Source organism: Marmota marmota, unplaced genomic scaffold, assembly GCF_001458135.2.
Source record: "Marmota marmota marmota unplaced genomic scaffold, marMar, whole genome shotgun sequence".
In the NCBI taxonomy this organism is placed as follows: Eukaryota; Metazoa; Chordata; class Mammalia; order Rodentia; family Sciuridae; genus Marmota; species Marmota marmota.
The window spans coordinates 7,024,512-7,043,065 of NW_026000249.1; the positions used below are offsets into that span (position 1 = coordinate 7,024,512).

The 18,554-nt window shown below is 40.9% G+C and overlaps 1 pseudogene; it reads right to left on the reverse strand.

Annotated features, from left to right (window-relative positions):
- LOC125614090 overlaps nucleotides 1-14,806 on the reverse strand; it is a 39,818-nt pseudogene extending 25,012 nt beyond the window's left edge.
- Nucleotides 14,807-18,554: the final 3,748 nt, after the last annotated feature.

The window sequence follows — 18,554 nt, forward strand, 5'->3', positions numbered from 1 at the left end:
GATGCATCCCTCTTTCCCCAGCAGGACCTTCCTCCTCCAATGTGAGTTGACCAACCAGTATATCTCTGTAGTCTCCCCTGGATGGTATTCTAGCCACTCTCCCTCAAGCACTGTATGCTGAGGTGAGGGACAAGTGCATATCTTTATAGTAGTCTCCCCCCTCTCTCATACACACATACACACACACACAAACACATACACACACACACACGCATGCATGCATGTACACATGCACACAGAGGTCTTCCAAGGATGTATATCAATTTTGGGGAGCAACATAGTCTATACCCAGAAGGAAAAAGCTCTTTCCCTAAATGTCTCCATGCTTTCCAAGTCCCCTCTTCCACAGTATATTTGTACCTTACATCATTATGTGTTTACAATTGGTTCTTCTGTTCATTTATTTCTTTCAAGTTGTTCAGCCTTTGGACTATGGGAATAGCCTCTATAATGGCCACTCTTTGACTATACAAAGTCCCAGTTAGGTGTAGAAATGACCACTTATAAGTAAACTTGCATTGCTTAGCTAGGGTCCCTCTTCTTCCCAATCTCTCTCTGAGAAGTGGGGGTTGGTTTCATTCCTCCAGTTCCATATACCTTAGCTCTAGACTTACAATCTTCCAGGGTGGCTGAGATTCTTTTCCTACATTCTTTGCCTTAGCAGATAGGCCATCATTCTTGGAACCTAGGGATTGACATTTTCACTTTCTCTCTCTCACCTCTATATCACACCTATCATCTAGTCCTGGTGATATCTCCTTGGCTATTTATGGGACCCACCTTTTCATTCCTCCCTTCTTCACCACCTCTACCACTGCCAATCATCCTTCCCATCTTTTATCTGCCATTGCTACTCCCTTTTGCATGATTTATAAATGATAATGCCTCCCTCAACTAAACTATAAGATCTATAATGGCTGGACTTTTATTAATCTGGTTCACTGCTATATCCCATGTGCCTAGTGCACTACCTTGATGATGGTAGCTGCTCAATACTTATTTGCTGAACAAATGAATAAATTGTTGAGTCCAATTCATGCATTTTGGAGACTGGGAAATAAGATCTCTAGCACTGTTTTGCATACAGCCAGCTGTCATGGGATATTTGTTGGATAAATGAATATTTCTTTTGCTCAAGGTCATATACCTAATTAGTGGCTATACTAAAATCAAGTCTTCTTTCTTCAGTTGATTCTAAATCTTGGCTGCACATTAGAAATACTTAGGGAGTTTAAAAAAAATCCTGATGCCCAGGATGTACCCTAGACCAACCAGAACGTCTTGATGGAAATAGGAGTGGGGGCCATGTATCAATATTTTTTAAAATTTCCCAGGTGATTCTGATGGGCAAAGTTGAGAACCATTTTAAATCAAGGTAAGCCCATAGTCCTCATATTGCATCTAACAGCATAAAAGTTCAACAAAAATTTAGAACCCTTACCAAGTGAATGGAACATTGAATTTACATGTCCAGAAATAGTGGTAGGTGGGAGAAATGGAACATATCATCTTGTTGAGATAGATCATACTATGGTAAGAGCCAGCATGGGTTAATCTCCAAAAGTGAATCCTGAAGGCAGAGAAATGGTTTTGTAAGGTGGGTGTGAGCACTAGAATAAAATAAGTAGTGGAAATGTATTGAGACTCATCCCTAAGAAGCTATTGCTTAATAATCCTCTTAGACCACAGAAGAGCAACTCCATGAATTTGCATCATCCAAAATGGGCAAACCTCCAGCTGTATTTACAAAAGAAACTCTTTTAGACAATGATGGATAAGAAAGCCATAGAGTCATTTTTTTCCCAGAAAAACACCATGTTGGATAGCAGCAGTATTTGGTGGTTCATTTCATCCCAGGGTCACCAGGCCCATTACTTCAAGCTTGTTTTCAGAACTGCCATATGTAAAGCTGGGGATTATGGCTTAAAAGAGAAGTAAGAAAAGAAAGGATGGGTGGCTTGAGATGGGAATACTTTAAGTCACTGAAATCTCTGGGAGACAATGGGTTCTTGACTTGTAGTCCTAGGCTCCACCCTTGGGATAGTACCTTAACCACAGAGGGCTAATTTCATACAATTAGAACTTCTTACAAGGATAACTTCTTAAGTATATTATAGGATTTCTTAAAAATATAAGGAAATATCAAAGTAAACCACCATCCGATAGCACAGACTTGAATTTGCTTTAGTCTATTTGAAGCATATATACTAAATAAATACTGGCACTAGTATGTAAAGTACTTAAGTGAGGTATTAAAACTCAATACAATGTTTAACTAAAATACTACATTTATATGCTCAATACTTCTACTTGCAAAGAATCGCCTAGAGGGATTTTGCAGAGCTCTGAAGATGCATGGATTGACCTGTCAATTAGTTCTAGATTTTAATCCATTCAATTGGCATATGTGGAAGAACAAAGCTAAGGAGGAAGTAAGATCATGCTGATTTCAGGGCTTTACTAAGATGGAATCGTATTTTTTTTTTGATAGGAAGAACAATCTAAAGTAATTCTAAAGCTGATGGAATTGATCCAAATGGAAACTTGAATTAAGTAAGAAAAGCTACCAGTTCTCTCTGGTTACCTTCATCTTATACATTGTTTGATACTTGTAGTACAGACATAATCTACAATGTACATTTCATGTGTTTTAACATTAAACATAATAAATTAGCATGCAAAATTTAGCTTTCACTATTAATAAACACCAGTAGTTAGAAATATGTAATCTTAGAATTTGAAGGGTCGTTTAGTTTAGTTCTTTCCCTCTAGGTATTTGAATATTAAATATCAAGATGTTGAGTTTGGAGATAGGTCATTGTAAAAGATCTTCAGGATCAGATAATTCATAAACTCAGTTCAGGGTTTCTACAGTCAAGAGACTTGTATTGTTTTTATATGTCATAATTGTTTGAGTCTTTCTTCTGTTACTATATTGAAATATCTGAAACTAGATGCTTTATAAAGAAAATAGGTTTATTTAGCACATAATTTTAGAGATGGAAAGATCGATGGGTTCATTAATTTGGCCTTTAGTGAGGCCTAATGGTGGGTGGCATCATTGTGGAAGTGAAAGTGAGAGGGAGAAATCATATGACAAGAAACAGGAAAACAGAGTGGGGAGGGGGCCAGTAACAACCTCTCACTATGCCCCACCTCTTAAAGGTCCCATTACTTCATAACATTGCCACATTGAGGACCAAGTTTACAACACATGAATGTTTGGGGGGCATGCTCAAACCATATCCAAACTATAGCAACATCTTCTCACTTTCTTTTCCTTGATTAAACCCAGTTCTTTTTGCTTAGAAAAAATGCAGTATAACAAGACAGGTCTTAGGGTAGAGGAAGATCTCAAAGGATACCAATTGAGACACCAATAAAGGAATCTTTGCAGAAAGGTGATGTTATGGTTTGGATGTGAGGTGTCCCCCAAAAGCTCATATGAGACAAAGCAAGAGGTTCAGAGGAGAAATGATTGTGTTGTAAGAGTCTTAATGCAATCAGTGATTTAATCTATAGGGATTAACTCGTAACTGAAGTGGTAGGGTGTGGCTGGAGGAGGGACATGGCTTTGGATATACATATCTCTGCTTCCTGATCACCATGATGTGAGCTGCTTCCCTCTGTCACACTCTCTCACCATGATGTTCAGTCTCACCTCAAGCCCTGAGGAATGGAACCAGCCTTCTATGGACTAAGACCTCTGAAATTGTGAGCCCTCAAATAAACTTTTCCTCCTTTACATTTGTTCTGGTCAGATCCTTTAGTCACAGCAGTGAAAAAGCTGACTAAAACAGGTGGTCACCTTATGGTTTGCAATGAACCAGTGGCAAAGAGTAGGACAATGTCCTGCTTTTGAATATTTTAGGACTATTATCCAATTGACTACTACTATAATGAAAAATAAATGAGGTTACCTAGGCATGCCAAAGCTTCAGCCTGAGCTTATGACAGAAGAATCACAGTTACTCAGATTGTATGTGACTCTAAAGATCAGTTATCTTAGCATTTCCATTTCATGGTCACTTGAATCTCTTTGAAAATGACGTATCATCTTTCTGGTTCCTTAAATGTCAAAAAATCATTTTATTCTTTTTGAATGGTGAATGATAAAAGACCCATTTAAAAGCAAATATTGCTTAATTTGAGATTATCAAATAATTAAAACTCATCCTTTGAAGTATATTTTAGTGCAAGTTTTATACTATTTACATTGTATAAAGTTAAATTTAATACCTTCCTATATATCAAGTGGCATATTTTAACTTAAATTGCTTATATAAGAAAAAGCAGACTATGTAAACAGATTAATTTTAGATTGACATTGTTTTGTATGTGATTCTGGGACTGAACGCACATTGAAATCCTGTGGAAATTTAAATCTATGTTTCAACATCAAAATAGACAAATACTATTTTCATGACATGATGTTAATAATTCGTTTTGTGTTTGTTATACATGACATACTTTGGGGTTTTAAAAATGATAATATGAGAGAAAAAATTTGGTGCTATTATTTGTGAACATAAATCACAATGTGAATAGTCTTTATTCCTAATATATGAAAATACAAAATGGATAAAATCATTATGACACTTTTTAAATTTAACATTAGTTGTTGAAGTACCAGAAACATTCTGATATATCCATGAGATTTCAGTCAGTTGAATACTGTCCAGAAGAGATTATAATAACTATTTTTATGCTGCATGTTTTCAGTATAAAGAATCCTGATACATATTTTCTTATCTAGTGACCAATTGAGGGCCAAATTAAATGATTTCTGACTAGTAGTTAAAACTATTTGGAATTATCCTGGTCAGAACAAACATGGTGGCTAAGGCTAGCTGTATTTAGTTGAATGATGATAAATTATGTGTTACAAGCAAACCCCTCAAATTTCACCTAACTTTAATTTAAACAAAGAAGCTTTCTGGGCCAGGCACAGTGGCACGTGCCTGGAATCCCAGCAGCTCAGGAGGCTGAGGCAGGAGGATCTCAAGTTCAAGGCCAGCCTCAGCAAAAGCGAGGCACTAAGCAACTCAGTGAGACCCTGTCTCTAAATAAAATATAAAATAGGGCTGGGGATGGGGCTCAGTGGTTAAGTGCCCCTTAGTTCAATCCCTGGTACTGTCCCCCACAAAGAAGATTTCTGATGGTTTGTTCAAAGGAGGAAGTATAAAAAATTATGTTATATATCAGATATCCATTAGTAGAGCCTGAGGTTGGGAATTTTTTGGTACAATTGATTTATCAAGGGAGTACTCTCAGGAGGAACTTGTAAATGTGAAGGAAGCAGGGATAAAAGGGGAAGTTTAAAAGCTAAAGTGTGGACTCAGGAGGAGGCTAGATTCAATCTGATGCCTCAGAGAGTTCTAGAGTGGGAATTCCAGCACAGTTTGTTCTTCACTGTGCCATTGGATCATTGGTCATGGTCTGCTTTTCTGGGAGGATGTGACCTTTCAGATGGCTCTTGTGGAAATCCTTCAGAGAAGGGTACAGTTATGAGCAGCCAATAGCCACAGCAGCAAGTTTGGATATATCAGGTAGGTGAAGAGAATCTGGAGGAGAAATCATCATGATCTGCCGTATTTCATTATTTTAAGTAGAGGAACTCGCTAGAGCTGTCTCCAAAATATAAGACTGTTTGTTGTTGAATAAACCATTGTTTAGTATTGCTTAACTCCCTCTCCCCAATTGGAAGAGAAGCTCCATGAGGGTAGGTCTTTGATCTGTTTAATCCACAGATGATGCCTTGGTTCCTGAATAGTCACTGACACATAGTAGTGTGCCAGTGAATAACTGTTGAATAACTTCTATGCAAAAAAATCAATGGGAACCAAAATCCTGGTCTCCTGAATTTTGTAGCATTGCTCTGTAAAAAAAAAAAAAATTGATCAGTTAGACTTGCATCTGACTGCATAGACAGTCACTGGCCCAAATAGAGGGTTATTTTTCTCACAATAAAAGAAATCTGGAGTGGGAGGAGTCTGGGTATGGAGCAGATGCTCTGCTTTATAATTTATATTTCAAGAGCCTTTTCTCCTTTGGCTTTATCATACTTTGTATGTGACTTTACCATACTTTGTATGTGACTTTCCTACTCACATATGACACTGTCACAGTAAGCTTTTGCATCTCTGTGACCAAAATACCTGACAAAAACAATTTAGAGGGCTGTGGCTCATTGGTAGCACACTTGCCTGGCATGTGTGAGGCACTGGCTTCAATCCTCAGCACCACATAAAAACAAATGAAATAAATGTCTATCAACAACTAAAACAAAGATTTGAAAAACTTAGAGAAGAAAAAGTTTATTTTGGCTTAGAGGTTTGATTTCAGAAGTTCAGTCCATTGTTGACCTCCTCCATAACTCTGGGTCCCAGGTGAGGCAGAACATCTTGGCAGAAGGGTGGGGCAGAGGAAAGCTGCTCAGTTCATGGGGGGTAAGGGAGGTGTGAAGGGAGGGGAGGATGGAGAGGAGAGAAGAGAGAAAGAGAGTGCTTCACTCACCAGGGGCAAAATATAAACTTTAAAGGCATGCCCCCAGTGACCTACTTCCTCCAGCCATACTCTACCTGCCTATAGATACTACCCAGATAACCATATTATTAATTAATTATTAATCCATTGATTAGGTTACAACTCTCAAAATCTAATCATTTCATCTCTGAACCATTCCTGAATTGTCTCACACATGGGATTTTGGAGGATGCCTCATATCTAACCCATAATAGACGTGGTAACAGGAAGACTTCTCCATCTCAGTCTAGGGTATATTTTTCAAGGTCAAAGAAAACAGAAGAAGCAAGAAGGTGCAGCACTTGTACTAGGGAAACAAAAATGTGTCCAGAAATCTCTAACAGATTTTCATGTAGATGTCCTTGTCCAGAACTGTGTCATCTGGCCAATCTGGAATGCAACGGAGTTTGGGATGGTGAGCAGATTGGCTGGGGCTATTGCCACCTGGACCAAAGTTGGAATTCTGTTATGAAGGAAGATGAGGATAGTTGGCAAGTGTCTGCCACTGAAGCAAAACTACAAGAGGCTTATGAGTGTTGAAAAACAAATACCCTCTTCTCTAACAGCAAAAATGGCCAATTTAAAATAAAAATGGAAAACAATTTAAAAACTCAAATCTGTTCTTTTCACTTTTTCTGCTTCTCCATCCTTTTGTCATGGATTCCCTAGAAGTGAAGTTCTCCCCAAAGTCAGTAGGCAAGAAGACAGTACTTTCTTTGTTTTTCCCATATTTTTTTTATTGGTGCATCATAGTTGTACATACTGATGGGACTTGTTTTTACATATTCATACATGCACCTAATACAAAATATAATTTGGACAAGATCACTCCCCAGCACTTCTCCCTCCCTCCTCATTCCTCCCCAGCCCTTGAACCCTTTCCTCTACTGATCTCCCTTTGATTTTCATGAGATCCACCCCCACATTTCTTTTCCTTTTTCCTCTCTAGCTTCTGCATATGAGAGAAAACATAGGACCCTTAACCTTCTGAGTTTGACTTATTTGACTTAACCTAATTGTCTCCAATTCCATCCATTCTTCTGCAAATGACATAATTTCGTTCCTTTTTATGGCTGAATAAAACTCCATTGTGTGTGTGTGTGTGTGTGTGTGTGTGTATCACATTTTCTTTATCCATTCATCCATTGGTGGACACCTAGGCCAGTACCATAGTTTGGCTGTTCTGAATTGTGCTGCTATAAATATGGATATGCATGTATCACTATAGTATTATGACTTTAATTCTTCCTTAGGATAAATACCAAGGAATGATATAGCTGAGTCATCTGGTGGTTCCATGCCTAGTCTGTTGAGGAGCCTCCATACTGATTTCCATAGGGGTTGAATTTGTTTTCAAAAAGATCAAAATGAAGCTGTAACTGAAGCATTTGCTTACCTCTTTACCCCCCCCCCTTCCACAACAGAATTTCTAGACAATGATTTAGTTTCATCCTAGTGGCCTTGTATTCCATCTGTATTCTAATGAGTGAATTGGATGGTCACCTTTTAAATTCTTTTTCTCTCAAGTAGGAAATTCAGGCTCCTGCCATGTTTCTGCCAGTGTTTCTGTTACTATAGGGGACTCCTAGGTGCTATCATGCCTTACGGTGAGCCTTGTGTTTCTCCATGGAGAAGCTTTCATTATTTCCAGACTTTTATTGAACCCATTATGAGACCATTGAGACAGGATGAGAAATAAAAATGACTACTTTGTGCACTGGGTTGTTATTCCTGGATCTTTACAATTCGGGTGGAGAAAGAAAACACCTCAAAAAAATAATTTAAGAGGCATGGCTGGTTGGTTGTCTCACATTTGATCCCAGGAGTCCTGTAGTTCATGTGCAAATATGAAAAAGGCCACAAAAGTAAATTTTGGTGACATTTTTAGTTAAAAATCTCCTGCTGACAATATCGCCTTTCCCATCAAGGGTCATCTCAGCGTACAATTTAAAGGTTGGCCCTTCCAGGAAAGTGCCTTTATGCCAAGAGTGCTGGATTTCCATTTACAGTATTTTTTCTCTGAGTGGTTGGTCATGCTGGGTTTGACCTTTTTGTATTTTCGTATTTCCCACTCACCAAATTGACTGTATTTTTTGGTTGTATCGACACCAAGTCAAATATTTTGACCCCAAAATACTTCCCTAACACCAGCAGCATCATTTTCAAGGGCAAGATATCATTTCTATAAGTAGATTTGTGAATCACAACCATCACTATGGTATAACACTTTCTTCCAAAGAGCAAGACTCACCCATGGCTAATTGGCTCAATATCGTTTTGTTTTGTTTTGTTGTCTGTTAGAACCTATCTAACGCAATATCACATATTTTTCTTTCAGTGAGCTTCTTATGGCAATGTTAGCTTGTTATATACCCACATAAAATATTTAATCCTCTGGTTTTCTTATTAGATTTACTAACATGCCATTGTTGTACCATTAACATTTAACAGCCTGGGAAGAAGAAAGAGCACACTATTATATAACTCTTGGCAAAGCCAAACCTGATGTAGAGAAGTCATTAAACTTCAGGAAGTTTTAACTTTTTTTTTTTTTGCACACAATTTCTTATCATTAGCGCAAAGTTTGTATTCTTCCCAGGCCCCCTGATGTTGTAAAGGAATAGAGAGAGAAAAAGGAGCAGGGGGACCAGGAAGAGGAAAAGACACAAATCAGGCAGAGTCATTTCCAGTGCCTGCACTTACATCAGTGATTAATCAAACTAATGGGGAGTTCTAATTCAGTGCTTTGCTACCTTAAACCCTGTAATTGCGGTGTCTCTGAACCCGAAGGAAACACGTTGTGCTCTGCGTGCCCAGGCGCATAGCTTCTAAATCTTCATAACTCTGTAATTACTACAGTGCTTTCCTTCAAATCTGGCTCAATTTCACTTCCTTAATGAGCACCACAATCTTGATAAAGTTTGAAGTTTGCTGCCTCTGCTGTTCACAAGACTCAATCCCAGACTGATAATGTGAGTTGTAGACTTAACTCCCTCAAGTTCCTCTCAAAAAGAACTGATTTATTTCAGGACCACCACAGTCAAAAGCACTTCTTTTGGGTTGAGGCCAGCCCCAGGTGTTTTCATCACAGAAGGGTGCTTGGAGAGCAAAGTCTAAACAGTTAAAAAGGAGGGGCAGGGGAAGCTTATGAATCCCCTGAGAATGGCTGTTTAGCTTTATTAGTGCCATGTGCCCTACAGACTGTGGTTCATCTTACCCAATTGAAGACTTTCTTTATAGGGAATATATTAAAAATCTCGACTTCCTCTTTATAAACTGAGCCCTGCCAAAGAGCAAAAATTACAAGTCAGCTTTAAAAAAAAAAAACATAATTCCCACATTCTTTCTCCTACCGCCCTGTTTTCAGGGTTTTGAAAAGAGGTTTTGGAAATGCCATTTAATGATTCTAGTCAGAAGCACATCTTTTGCAGCTGGTTGGAGGGTTTCTTAATTTTATCTACTCTGTTTTGCTTTTAACCATGTAGTGATGCTTGGTCTCAGCTTTAGTCTTTCTATGTCTAAGGCGCAAGAACCAGCACTGAAGCCCCGGTTGCTTTTAAAATCCCTGTTCTAGTCTGTATTCCCCCAGACAATGCTAATCACTCTGGGATTCTGAATAGCACTTATTTTTTTTTAATCTCCATTATAGCTTGCCTGGCATTGCACTACAATTATTTGTTTACAAGTCTACCCTGCTAGACTGCACCTTTTAAGAATGATGTTTGTGTCTTCTTTCCTTTTATATCTCCAGAATCTCACAGAGGGCCTGAGCACCCAATAAACATTTGCAATCAGTAAATGGAAGCATCCCGCAAATGTTTGTTGCATAACCAAAAAAAGGAATAAGTGAATGAAACTCCATTGTTGTTTGCTATCACCATCTGCTTTAACTCTGTCAGTTATTTTGAATGATGTATTCACAGTTCTGACTAGATCCAGATTTGGCGTGTTTAAAATTATATTCAGTTGTAAAATAGGAGGCTAGGATTTTTGAAGATAAGAAAGAAGAATTTCTCCCACTGGAAACAATGTCAGTAATCAACAGTTCCCTGCATGGGAAGATAAAAAGGCTGGTTGGAACAGTTTTTGGATTCACAGTGTTTGGCATTTTGGGAAAACCATTTAATATCATTATTTTTTTTCTGCTTATGTTTCCTTGTTAATAAAATGCAGAGAGAAAACCCTATCCTCCATGATAGACTAAATGACTTAATGAGAATTTTTGAGGATGAAAAGCGCAAGCTAAAAATTAAAGGAAAACCTTCACTAGTAGTATATAGTCTTTTTCTCCCCTTGAAACCATACTCATGACTGTTATCAATACATATGTAGATATACTTGTGTTTTATGATGGTTTAATAATATGATATATTGATGAATATACTTTCCTCTGTGTTTCATGGGAACACCAGTAAACAAATCCAAATTTGAGATTCTTGAACTAGAAAAAACTTGGGCTTTTGAACTTGAAAAACCAAGTTATGACAGCTTTGGATGTAATGTTTATGCCATAAGCCACACCTATGGAAGAATGCAAGTTCCCTCAGACAAGATGGTATACAACCAGGGGCTTTGGACTTCTTCCCATCATCCCAGAAAGCTAAAAGACAAAAGGAGTTGGTGATTCTCAGAGGTAATAGCTAACATTTAACTTGGGAGATGTTCTTGGGGAACCTGAAGATGGTGGCCTCCTGAAGTATGAGGGAAAGGTGATCAGCATCTTCTGCAACTCTTTTGTCCATTATGTGTGTGACCTTTTCCATATATTTCAAGCTTCTCTGATCTTCAGACTTTATTTTTCCCTTAAGGCATCTTTCTGTACTTTAGAACTTTATTTGTGAGTGTAGTTTAGGTATAGATTGAGTAAGATCTCTAAACAGTTTTTGTCTTCAGTGTAAACCAATGACTTTACAACAATGTTCCAAGAATGACCATTCCCCTCTACCCTTCACCACCCACTGTCATATCTTGTCTTGTCCATCCCAAGGTATTGTGAAATTACACTTTATTTGCAAGCCATATTCATTTACTTCCAAATTGTTGAGTTTTACTAACATAAGCTTGATATATTTTTCTATCTGTGAAATAGTTTCGGTAACTAAGGTTGGGATGAAATGCTCAATTTTCCCCAATAAAATTAATGGAAATATTTTTTGCTTAACAGCTTTTTACTTAGTGGTAGGGCTTTTAGGAGTGAATTAAAGCTATTAAGTAAAGAATAGTTGCAACCAAATGGAGGAAAGGAGACTTCAGTCACTATAATTAAATGATTATGCTAACATCTCCTGGCATTTTTTAGATAAAAGAAATGTTTTTCAAGTATAATCAATGCTGGTGCAGCATTGATTCTGGGATATTGAATCAAAAATTCAGGTGAAGAGTCTTTTTTTAACATTTATTTTTTTTTAAGTTGTAGTTGGACCCAATTCCTTTATTTTATTTATTTATTTTTATGTGGTGCTGAGGATTGAACTCAGGGCCTCGCACATGTTAGGCAAGTGCTCTACCACTGAGCCACAACCCCAGCCCAGGTGAAGAGTCTTTTAGGAATCTCTGCTTCCCTGCTCATGAAATTCTAGGGGAAACTCGAATGTAGTTCTATGGAAGCATGTGGATATCGAGACTGCAAGCTGAGGTGATTTATGGCTCTCACAATGTCAAACCTATAATTTAGCAAAGCCCTACTTCCTACTGGGCTGGAGAAGGCAGGAGTGTAACCATGGGGTGTGGTGACACAGACAGGATATTTCATTCGTTTTACAATGGTATAAGGTTTATACTGACTGCATTTGAGTTTATGGGGAAATTGTGTTGGTCTTTGAATTGTATGAATGACTGCTGGCAATTAGGTCATTTTTTAAATGCTGTCTTTCCTTTCCATTTTGGCTACAAGCCATGGAAAATAAATACGTGTACGTGGATAGGGGAGAGAGGCAGAGAGGGGATGGGGAGAAGGCGAGAGAGAGGGAAAGAGATCAGGACAGATCAGCATACACACATAACGAGGTATAACAATCAGGCTTAAGATAGCATACTTGACTTCATCAGAACTTTTTGTGGGAAACTCAAGAGTGAAATGGCACAGGCCAGGATTTGAATAAGAAAGATACAGAGTTCAGGAGCTTGGGTACGTTGAAAACTCACCAGCATTAAGACTATTCATATATTTCATCAGGATTACATGTGGATACTACCTTTTTCTTATTTCAATATTTTCATTCTACAAAGCAGGAGCCTTACCAAAAAATGTGCAGGGAGAGAGAAGTGAACCACATAGGAGGGACTTGAGATAGGGTCAGGAGGCTGTCTTGAGGCTGCCTCTCATAGCTACCACACAATTGTTATTTAGAGGGTGTTACTAATGTATAACAATCACACACTTTTCTAAAAAAATGCTTTTATTCACACCTTACAAATGAATAAGAGTATATCAACCATATTTTTGATGAATACAATCATTCATATTAGTTTTCTTTTTGGTAGCTTTGGAGGAAGCTGTCTTGGAGAGGTCCCTGGGGAACAGTGAAACCAAGGAGATTGAAAGACAATATCAAAGCTTTTTTAAAAAATTTTTAACTGTATGCATTATTAACACATGAGTAGGAGTCCAAGAGGTAACAGAGGGTTCTCCTTTTTGTGTAGTTGAACAGTGCTTTGAATCATTTCAGAGTCTTGAATCGAGTCTGTGTGGCTACTTTGGGACATACAACAGGTAACTAGTCTGTTCTTGAGCTTAATTACCCCCTGGAATCTTCTCCTGGGCCTTTGCCCTCCCTTTAAGATCATCTCTCTTGGGCCCTGGCAGGAACTCACCAATAACCCCAAATTCCATTTAAGAGTGAGAGCCACACACCACTAACTCATTGCCCATGTCAATGTGCAACTGGCCACTCCACTGACTCCAATGAATGCTATTAATAGGATAATGCTGGGTACAGAGAACTGGGAGGCAGGGCAGACTGTTGCCACAAGGCTTGCTAACTGAAGCCTCTCATACTCCCCCATTGTTCCTTATGCGTCAGTGTGTTTAGGGAGGAGTGTCTGGCTTGCCTACCTAGCAGAACTCATGTTCAAAATTTTGAACATATTAAAAAGTCAAGCTAAATTAAATCAGCCAGCTCTAAGCTTTTTAGATTTGTGAGATAATGAATAAATGCTAAAAGACTCTGTTCAAAAATATTCTTTTATTTTTTATTTGGGAACCAAACCAAACCAAAAGTTGCAAGAAATACATAGTGGGCCCCAATATGCCCTTTACATAGATCACTATTTTTGAGATTTTGCTGTATTTTCTTTTCTCTCTCCTCTCTCTTTCTTTATACATGCATGCTATTATTATCATCATCATTCTTCTTGGTGAATCACTTTTATGTACCTTGCAGACATCATGACCCTTTACCTCCAAATACCCAGCTCGGATCTTTTATGAACAAGGATATTCTTTTGCCAAAAATATTTTTTTTTCAGTAGAATAAGACAAGGGTCTGTTGAAACCTTTATAACCAAAGTGTGGGCCAGTCCAAGGTGCTGACTGTTGGGCCCTGCACAGGGTCTCCTGCTAAAAGCAAGGAGAGCAGGAGAGACACCACCACAGGTCTGGAGGACTTTATTATTGCCATAAAACATATTTTTTCCATGTTCTCTTTAGACGCACGAAATGAAGGCTGCATTCCCAAGATCTGGCTTGTGGCTTTAAAATAAAAAATATATATATGTTTTAACAGTATTCGCTTTGGAGGGATGAAAGCATGTATTTTATTAACATTTCCCAAACTCTTTAGGTTTTAGCCTGACAGCATCCAGCCTGCAAACTGCTGCAATAAAAAATGTATGTCTTTTAAGAAATTATACCTTTCAGTTAACCAAAGGGAAAAACTTTCCATTCTTCTGTGAATCATCTCTCTAATGGAGAACTTTAAAAATCCTGTGTATGATTAACACAGTAGGGTGACAAGGAGGTAATCCGATTCATCTCACCTAATGAATTTTGCAAGCACTTTTCTAGGGGTTTTGCTCATTGGTTGTTTGGGTCTCATTCATAATATTCTACAGAGACCGCGCCCAGCACAGACCGCCATACCATGCCTGGGAAAGGGTATAAACAGCACTGTGGCCACTCCAGCCACACGGGGATGCGCCCTACCTCCTCAGCTGTCTCTGCTCTCACAGAGCCCCGGGCACTCCGAGGAGCAGTCCAGTTTTCCCTATAGGAACCTAAAGGGCTTGAAGGAAGCTGGAATTCGACGAAGGAACTTGCTCCAACATGCCAAATCTGCCGCATCCCCAATATCCCACCTTCCTCCCTCTGTGTTCTCTACCTGCACCCCCACTCCCAACTTGAGAACTCCCCACCCCCACCACATTGACTGTCTCAATGCTAACCCCTTGGATGTGAGGAAATGTCTTTGAGCCAGAAGGCGCCCACAGCTGCGAGGCCACCAGTGACTCCCAGCGGCCGCACAGGGCGCTGCGCCCCTCTCGCCCTGGCCTCCCCCGCCCTGCGTCGGCCCTGCCGCCCCCGCGCCGCCTCCTGCGCCGCGGCTGTAGGCGGATTCCTCTCTCCGGGTTTTCAGAGCGCCTCTCCGAAACCTCCTCCCCGCCCAGAGAGGGGGAGAGATCCCGGGCGCAATCGCTCCCCGGAGCGGCCAAGGGGCGCGCGGGGAGAGGCCTGCGCCGGGGTACTTTCAAACTGAGGCGCGCGCACACACTCACACCCATCCATACACACACACACACNCGTGAGTACTCGCGCCGTCAGCCCGCGGGGCGATCGCTATTGCGCCGCACCCTCGCGCTTTCCCCTGTCACCGCAATCCCAGCCCCGCGGCACCGCGCCTGCTGCAACTTGCACCTTACTCTCTCGCCTTCCCACCCCTCCCTTGCCCTGAGATCCACCCCAATCCTCCTGGGGCTTAGTAAAGCCAGGCTAACCCCCATGAAGGCAGGGATGCAGACATCAGAAGGCAGAAAGTTAAAGGGCAGCCTCTGAACTCGCAAGCATCCGTGGGCTGAAAACGCTCAGAAAGGGAGCGTATATGGGGGATAGCAGGCAGAGAGAGTCTGTCTGTCATTCACCTCTTGGACTCGCCTTTTTTGTCCTTGGGAGGAGGGAAGGGTGCAACTCCTGTGGTTTCCAGCAACCCAGCCCAGAGCCATGCTTGGGGGCTCCAGGAGTAGTAGATAACCTTTTAAAGCTCCTGCAGTGGCTTTGTCACTCTTTCTATGACCTTACGGGCTGCCTGGATTCCCCGAACTTATGCCTCTCATGGGTGTGCGAAGTAGTGCGATGCTCCTCTCTTCTTGGATTCAACTCCAAAGTGCTCTACTGAAAACCCTTGGGGTCTGGAGGGACCGGAGGAACGAAGGGGAGCAGCTACTGCTTGGTCCCTAGGGAGATCGAGGAGACCCAGGTCATCTTTTTTGCCCCAACAACCTAGAATTCCTTCTAAATGGCTCGTTAGGCCATCTGTACCTGTTCTTCCCCTACCCTTGCCCCAGGGCATTTTCCCTCAAATCTACCAGCTTGTGTCGATTTACGTATGAACCAGTCCTGCCAGGCAGTTTTCGAGGAGAGAGCCAGGAAGGAGGTCTGGAAGACCATTGGGCATCTTCACTGTGCGTTGACTTCACTCTTTCGACATCACAGAGCTCCTGATAAGTAGTCATTCTGTGTCATCTGCTCTCCAAGGGGCGTTCAGGCCAGTGCCCTGGTGCATGGTTGCCCAAATCTAGCAGCAGGGGAATCATTTAGGAAGGACCCCGGCGAAAGACAGTAGTGCTGGTCTGGTACGCGGGTCCTTTGGCGCCTAGTCCCGCTGCAACGCTCGCAGCAAAGGTGATGTCAGCGACTCTGACTTACGTAAGAAGCTTCCTCTGTTGCTGCAGCAGCTGCACCGTGCGCCGGTGGCCTAGGAGCACACCCAGTCGAGGCAACCTTTCCTGGGATTTCCGTGCACCTCTGTCGCGCAGCCCAGCCTAACCTCCTTGCTCTGCCGCCTGCCCCTCTTTTTCTCCTCCTCCAAAAAAACCCTTTGAACCCCGCCCTGGGAATTCACTGCTTTTCTGCAATAACAATAATAATAAGCGTAATGAATAAATGATGTGTGGATCGGTTTTCGCAGCTATAAAAGACCCGGAGTTGGGTTAATGACTGGTTGTTTAAAAGGGCAATTCCGGGGATGAGTTCTGGAAAGAATTAGGACTGCCTTAGGCCAAGTCGTATTTTACTTTTGGGACTGGAAATGAGCGCTTTAATCCTGCCTCCTTTTTTACCCCTAACCACACAGCAGGGACAAGCCCTTCACTTTCAACAGCACTGATATCTGGGGAGTGTGGTTGTGGCGGGGAGTGGTGATTTCACTTCAAAAGAACTGGAGGGAAGTTCTGCAGACTGTTGAGTGGTGCATACATTTCCCCTGTGTGCCTGTATGGTGGCGGTGGGAGTGGGGGGAGGACACACCTCTCCTTAAATAGTTTGATTTCACACAAATGAAACTCACTGCCAGTGGAGAATGTGTCCTCCTTTCTGTCCTTTCTTTAGAGGCAGCAGTAGTTTTGTATCTGGATTTTAACAGTCCTTTCAAGTCCTTTTAACTGTTTGGAGTATCAACTAATGATTATGGAAATAAGAGGAGGACCTTTACTATATGCATACAGTGGTGAATATATACTCTATTCATGTATATTTATATGTGAATAAAGAAGAGACTAATATAATACCCAGGGAAAGACTTAAAAATCTATTCTTTTTTGTTTTTCCAAAATGCTGTCTCTTCACTTTGTGTTCAGATCTCTGTCTCCTCTCCTTCATCTAAATTTAGATGTCATTGTTCTTATTTGATGTCATAGAAGGCATTACCTTTGGGAGTAAAAACACAATATTAACATGTGTTAGTTTGGGTTTCCCAGAATGCAGAGACAGAGACAAAGATTTTCATACATGCAGTTTGAGAGGAGATCCCAGGAATCCCAGAGAGGGAGCGTGGAAGTGAAACCGGGAAGAGAGAAAAGCTAGTACTTGATGTGAACTGGTTACCACTGCAGACAACTGCAGTTGAATCCAGCTTAGGACCCTTTGGTGCACACACCTCAGATGTGTTCTGCTGAGGGGTGAGGAAGCTGGAATATTGCTGCACAACTTCTGCTCCTTGCAGATAGAAGGTAGAGCCTGGAGTGTGAATATCCTGGCTTCTGAGGCTTGCCTCATGTATGATCCCAGCATGCTCCTAGGACCAGGTAGAGAGAGCTACCAAAAACCTGTGGTGTGCATAAGAATGTGTACAGAGATCCTCCAGGGAGGGCAGAGGGGCTCTGAGTGGGGTACCAGTGGTATCAGCTACATTATTGCTCAGGCCTGTAAGAGTTTAAAAGGGAGAAGAAGCCTGAAAGTGAGTCACTTTGAGGTTGTCCAAGTGCCTCTACACTCCCTGTATAGCCTCCCCCACCCCAGATTATCATGCCCATCCTCAGCTGCTTTCTGCTGCCCTCAGACACACTGGGAGGCTTTTTGCAGGGATGACTTGATCTGAAGTACACTTTAGCAAAGTCACCCCTGAGGCAGGCCTGGAGCCTGGTAGACCAGTTAGATAGTGAAGCTAGTGTTGTTGTGTAGAACTAGGGAAGTAGCTGTGGAGAAAGTAAAAAGTGGTTGGATTCTGAATTCAGTTTGGAAATGGAATTGATAGGGCTTACTGATAGGATTGGGTAAAGGGTATGAGAAAAAAATAATTAAGGATGATTCAGTTTCTTTGAAAAAACTTATAGAAGTTGGTGCCATTTACAAAACTGGGGAAGGCTAGTGGGAGAGTGGATATTTTATTATGGGGGGAATAGAATCAATATTTTTCCATTTGAGCCATGTTAAGTCTGTGTGATGTGTCTCACACAATTAGACGTGAGTTGAGAGCTCAGGATAAGGAGACAGGATGAAGAAGCAAATTAGAGACATAAACGTAGAGATGGTATGGTGAAGCTCTGACCTTGGGACAGTGTAGATAGTAAAGGAAAGGGAGCTAGCATTTAGCCTAAAG